Here is a 6,928-nt window from a genome sequence, read left to right as displayed (position 1 = left end):
AAGGCTGCTGCATGGCACGGGCTGCGCTTCGCGGGACCAGCGCCGCTCGGTGCCTCGGCCTGCACATCTGTGTCCAGGTGTTGGGTTTAGCTTGGTTTCTAATCTGGAAAATTTCTTATAGTTTTTGCAGGGACAAATTATTCTTCCCGCTTGCGGAGGGAAAGGAGGGAAACCATTCTTGTCCCTCAACAGGTTTTGATGGAAATTACAATCTTGTGCCAAATGATCACTGAAAACATTTTTAAAGAACATTTATGGGGAAAATGTTGCAATTCTCTGGCTTTTTGTGCCCTGTTTAACTTTTCGTGGGGATGGAAACTGGTAAACTTTCAATCTACCGCAGCCATCCTGTTTTACAGCTTAGAAAAACACTTCTTCCAGGGGCTTTGCTATCATACCTACGTGACACAACGGCACTCATGCGTCCGGAGCTGCTGGAGCTCAGTGCATCTGAAAACTTGGCCCAAGTAGTGATGCTTAAATATGATGGACTCTAAATTTGCACTCTTAGGGGCTCTGTACTTCTAACAGTGCTGAGCGAGGCAGTGGCTGGGATGGAGACCACCAAGGGATCATCTGGACACAAGGAAAAACCAACCGAGTCCTCCATGCTAAGCCTTAAAACAGGAGGTGACGTAGGATCTGCTTTCGGAGCAGCACTTCTCTGTGCTGTCCCCATCCCCTGACCCTGCATGAGGGCTATGCCAAACCAGGCGTGCAAAGTGGCCTCAACCAAATAAAAGATTTGGCTCTGAATACGCCGGGGTTGATACTCAAAAAGCCGACTGTGCTGAACAATTGCATGGTTCCCACCAGGAGCCCATGGCCGGGGCAGGAGTGGGCTGGAGGCACCTGGGGGCAATGCTCATCCCACCACCGCTCGCCTGGGGGTCCAAGAGCTCCTGTTACTGCGTAAGGCTGCGCACGTCGTCCAAAATGATGTCATCTGGAATAATAAGATGCAGATGCCCCGAAGCCACAGTGATTTGTTTAGATCTGGTGGAGCTGATTACAGGACTGAAGGTCCCGCAGAGGAGCAGTGTCTGTCCTCTCTTCTGGGCAACACCGAAGATACACAGAGCAGTTTGTCTCTGCCAGCACTTGAAGCTTGAGGACGTTTCTGTAGGAAGTAACAGTGGTAAAACATCCTCTGCAGCATGTAAACATTTTTTCCCTGTTCAGTATGGTCAAAAATAAAAAAGGGAGCTGTGTAAACATCTCCGAGTTGCCCTTGCTTGTCTCTCACTCCAGAGCCACAGAGCAGAAGGCTCTGCTCGAGAGCCAGCACATACTGTAACTTCCTTCTGATCCGTGATCCAGCACAAATACAAAACCAAATCATGTTTCCACGTAATCAATCCATGTTCTTAGAGAGGAAAAGAGTCCTTAACAGCTGACTAGGAGACCTTGGAGTATAATAGAGGTCTCTAAACGCACAGGTGTGCCAAAATACTTCACCAACAGCATGTGAGAAAGTAGTCACATTGTTCCCAAACCATGGGAAAAACATATCCTGTTCCCATTTCTGAAAGGTGCCATTCATAAGGCGCTAGATATTCTGCTTGGTGTGGGGACGTGCGTTGTCTCCTCGCAAGCATCCCTGCTTCGGGGGCTGGGGATAAACTTTCGCTTGCTTCCGTGCATTGTGCTGCTCTCAAACAAGCCGGAGAGACCGCGCCGGCGTCCTCGTCCTGCTCGGACGGGGAATTAAGACTGCGCCGACAGCAGCATTCTGCTCTTTCTTTTGGGCTGGCGTGTATCAGGAAGAATATCAAAGGAAGAGGCTGTCTTGGGGCTGTTGGATTCTCCTCACTGTCCGTTCCCCCCGTGGATGCTCTGACACGTGGTGTTTCCTACAGCGATCCCGGGCGTCCTGAGTTACAGAGCAAATGGAGATCGCTAGATGGTGAGAGAGGGAAATGCGAAAGACCAGAATAAACCCTAATGATAGGAAACTTGGATGTTGTGGTTGCATTTAAATGAACAACGTAATAGGGGAAACAGAGAAGTGACTGCGGAGAAGAGGGGCAGATACTTCTTGCTTAATCGTAGTGAAGGGCTTTTACATTTTTGGCTAACGTGAGAGCGCATCTACAATTTCCACTCAAAATGTTTTGGAGATACAAGTAGCTTTCCTCTTCATCAAGAAAAGGTCCGTGTAATTTTTTGATTGAAAGTTCCTTATAAAATAACAACAACTGAGAAGCAAAACATGTTTTTGCTTTCAGAATTTCTGTTTACAGTCACTTAATTTTGACATTTCAACTACCCTGTGGGATTGGCAGCTCATGACCATCTCTCCTTCCTCCATGCAGAGGATATCAGAAGTAATAGCAATGAGAGTCCACTTCGGACTCATCCCCCAAAATCCTTTCTGAAACTCTGAGGTGTGCCGTTCTTAATAAGAATAACACGTTTAGAGCAAAAGGAATTGAAGTGGCATCTGAATTTGAATGTGGACGCTACCTCGGTCCTCTTTAAAGAAGTTTTATGACTTCAGATCAATTCATTGACAATGTCCTGCTCCTGAACTTTCCCATAAGGGAAACAAGGATACACCAGACAGGAAAAAAATGCAGAGTTTTCACAATCTAGTTTGAGAATTGCTAACGTGGCATCTGAGCATCACTGGACCACCCAGCAGAACAGATGCGAAATGCGTTAAGCCTGAGCTCATGCCTGGTTTCTGTGGCATTAGCCAGATCACGTTTAAGCTCTCACAGCAGCTCAAGGGCAGCGGCGGGAGGCCAGACGTGACCCGCGGCAGTGCTGGGGACAGATCCGGCACGGAACCGACGCCGGGGAACGAGCACTGGGCGGGCGGCACGGCACATCGTACGTTTTGATCTACTGCTGCGAGATTTATGGTAACGCGGGCCCCAGGTGAAGCCATCAGAAAGTGGCTCTCCCTTCCTGCATGAGGAAAGGCATCTCCCAACACTTAGCAGCCAGCCTGGCCCGACTCGGAGTTAATCATTCAGATATTGAAGCCACAATGAGTTCCAGCCTCGGCAGAGTTCATCGGAGGTTCAAGACGCTCAAGTCATGAATTAATTCTCACCAACACCAGAGTTTCCTTAATTTTACAGAGATTGGAAAAATGTTGTAGTAAATAAAACCTGGGTATGAATAAGAGTCCTTTTTGTAGACCTGTGGGCGTGTTGGGCTGCTGGAGCGGTTAGTGGCATTACTTACAGCTGACTGAGGCCGTGCCTTTATATTACAGGAGTGTTTTCCAGACACTCCGTTTTCCATTCCAAAACAGCAATTATTTTACTATTGATCATTCATTTCCAGGGATCTAACTGGAAATGTATAATGATACAGCAGCCTGTACTTTCAAACAGGCATCACTCATTTTGCTTGCCAGTTTTCAGACGACCATCATAGAGGTCCGCAGGGGAGCTGGCTGTGTCCAGGGGCCTGATAGCTCACCCTTGAAAACGAGGTGGCCGTGGTAATCACCATCCTAGGGGTTTCTTAAAATCCAGCCTGATGTGGGCGGTGTTGAGACGCTTAGAGATGCTCCGGAGCCCCTGGCAGGAGGTGGGCACCGACCTCTTCTTGGCTTTAGCCTGTGAATGACCCTGACGCTCGGCGTAGGAAAGGTTTTTTTATTGCAGGGACACTTGTTGCCAACGCTAAGGACAACTGCAAGCAAAGGGGCGAGTTCCACTGAGCAGAGCACAAGCCCCATGGCTTTGCAGACCCAAAAGCATCCAAGACCGGCTACCCCGTAGGTAATTCCCCCCTGAGGAAGGCACCACGAGTCGCGCTTCCACCGGCTGAAGTCGCTATCGGAGAGCCGGCATTTATCAGCGTCCCTTCCCCAAGGGAGCAGGAGTGCGGCGGGCGGGGGGAGACGTGGGACCAAAACCCACCCCCCCTGCACCGCCAACCCAAACAGGGAAGCGCTTTGTCACCCCAGCCCTGCTCTCGGCTGCGGGGCCAGCACAGGGATTGCACAACGAGCCTTTTAAAAAGAAAGTGGCTTTAAAAATACTCTTTTTTTTTTTTTTTTTTTTTTTTACCATTATGAGAGGCTAAGTGAAAGCAGCACTTTTTTTTGTGTTTTGTTTTATTTTGTTTTAAACCAATGCAAGTTAATGTTTATAGCAGTCTAGGAGCTGGAAACCCAACTTAAGAAACACTTAATGTTTAGATCTACTTAGTGGTTGGAAAAAACAACTTTTTAAATGCTCCAGCAAGTGGAAACAGCCACCCCTTGTAAACAAACCTTTAGCATTAAGATATTTCTTAGCAGCGGAAAACCTTAACTGCATGGAGACATATTTCTGAGACATTTCGAAGTGATCATAGGCTGCCGGCATAACCACGTTCTGTCAGCAGAGACGTCAATGATCAATGGAGATGAAAGAAGAAAGAGTTTCCATACAGGATGCTTGCTGAATGTTTGTTTCACAATAATTTACTGTATTACACACATAATTCATACCCATATCGGGATCCAGTTCAACACTGTGTTACTCGAGTTTCACATTTTAGGGTCAGTGAAGTTAAACCAACACAAACAGCAAGGAGCCGGGCACCAGAATAAAAAATATTGGTTGTTTTCTGCAAGTACAGTAAAATTTCCCAGCCATAAGATAAGCCTGCCAGATATTTTAGTGGTGACCTTGAAAAAATAATACGACAACCTGCTCAGTTGGTGTTTTGCCTCCAAAACCTCATTTCAACCCTGGTCATGTGCTTTGTAGCTGCTTGCCCTGACCGTGGGTTGAAGCGTCCCTGAGGTGAGCTATGTATGGGAATTTTTTTTTCCCAAAGAAACAGTGGAAGTCCCATCATGAGACAATTAAATGCATCCGACTTGCTGTTGGCAGGGAAGTGGCAGGGATGAACTCATAGGTCTTTTCCATCCTTTGTGCTTTAAATCTACTGCCTGGATTGGTCATTGCACGTACCCGCCGCTGCGGCTGCCTGCTGAGCAGCGCTGGATGCGGCCGCTTCCTCGGGGCATCCACCGGCGCATCGGTCCTGACCCGCGGGGCTGAGGGACAGGGTTTAGTGGTGGGATGGCAGGGATAGGTTAAAGGTTGGACTCAACGATCTTAAAGGTCTTTTCCAACCAAAGTGATTCTATGATGTGACAGCACCGGGGTGTGTCCCCCCCGTGCAGCGTGCCACCACGAAGCCACGTATCATCAGCGCGAGCCCAGGAGGTTGTGTGTCCCCTTCTCCCACCGCGGAGGGAAAAGTGGCCAAAACCAGCCCAGCGAGGTGGGAATCTTTGCGCAGCCCAAGCAGGCAGGCTGGGAAGAGATGGGATTTAGGAAATGCTGTTTCACGAACGAAGCCGTCGCGTGTCCTGCAGCAGCGGGGCCGCCGGGGCGAGATGCCCACGTAGCCCTCACCCAAACCCGGGTACCCCCGTGCCGCCCAGCCCCGGCTTGCTTGTTGAGGCTGGGAGCAAAAGCCGCCGTCCGACACGCTCCTCCTGCTGGGTCATTTCCTTCGAAACAATTGGGAGCTTTGATCCCGTTATGTGAGCGCAAACCTGCCGCTGTTCTCACTGGGCGCCCTCGGCGGGGCTAAAAAAAACCCCGCGCTGCAACCAACAATGCGCGCGGCAGAGCCACGCTGCCGCTGACTAAGCCTCAGTCCTGAGGTTAGGTAATTTCCTCGCATAAATCTCTTTTCAAGAAGGATTTTAAACAGACTTTAACTAGTACCAGACTTCTCTCCTCTGGATTTGATCCTGAGGAAATACCTGATAATAAACAAATACCTTGCTGGGATCCTCAGCCTTGCCAGAAATGACAGTTGATTTAAAAATCACTTTTTTTTTTTTTTCCCCCCCTTCTGTTTTCTTACTTTACCCTTTTTTAGGTTAAAAAAATGCAAACAAAGTGGTAACTGTACAGGGCTAAGAAGGCGTTGCAGAACCACCAAGCCCCAGCAAGGCTGGCGTCCGCAAAGGGATAGCATTTCCCTGCACTTCCAAAACACCGAAACCACTACTATATTCTCTACTTAATTTAAGATTTCCATTTGGATTTGGACCAGCATTTATACATTTCCAGTGACCTTATGAGAGACGGTAAGACTCATCACTCCCGCAGCGCTGCGTCCTGCGGGAAGCTTGGGGACCCAAACAGGGCTGTGCCCCACGCGTACCCTTGGCCTCTTCAGCCTGGTTTTCTTAGAAAATACGGCTGAAAATCAAACTCAAGGGATGCAAAGGACTTTGACGTCTGTATCAGCTGGGCAGAGTCCTCCGTGCGTGATTACCGTTCGTCTCCCTAAATTCCCCCAGCAGCTTCCCATGGAAAAAGCGACATTCCCAGCTCACTCCTGTGCTGGCCCCGTTTCAGCGATGGGTTGAGTTGTTATTAGAGCTGTTGTTTGCGTTGCTGTTACCGTTTGTAAATTCTCAGAGTATGAGACTAAACAAACTTGGGATTATTACCATCATGGCCCAATTTAAGGAAAATCCGTTTATATTTGGCCACCAGCAGGCAACAACTGAGAAGAGGAAAATTACGAAGTGCAGTGGATGTGCCCCGAGTTGCAGCCCTTCTCCATCTCCTTAGGGCTGACGTCCCTCAAGCAGGCAAGGAGGGGCATTGCCATAGATAAGAGCAAGTTGTCCATGCCAGTGGGATTTTTAAATCCCTTAAGGACTTTTCCTGGCTAGGAGCAGCTTTCAGCAAAGCTGTTAAAGGCCACCAGCATGGCTACGCCTGTGGCTGTAAGGTATGAGGAGACTGATGTCTTCTGGCTGCCGCAATCTTTTGGGGACTTTTTAGCTCCCTTTGTTCTGGTGATAGAGGTTAAAGTTCCATTATTTTTTTTCTATAGCCCAGGTATTTTCTTGGGAGAGGGGGACCACCTTCCAGAGCTCATTTTAGAGTTGCTGAGGTTCATGACCAGGCACCCACTTGGGAAAGCAGAGTCCTGCAAAACA

The sequence above is a fragment of the Egretta garzetta genome, unplaced genomic scaffold (assembly GCF_000687185.1).
Source record: "Egretta garzetta isolate BGI_Z169 unplaced genomic scaffold, ASM68718v1 scaffold19, whole genome shotgun sequence".
In the NCBI taxonomy this organism is placed as follows: Eukaryota; Metazoa; Chordata; class Aves; order Pelecaniformes; family Ardeidae; genus Egretta; species Egretta garzetta.
The sequence above is the reverse complement of the archived record's forward strand: the minus strand, read 5'-3'. Positions refer to the sequence as shown.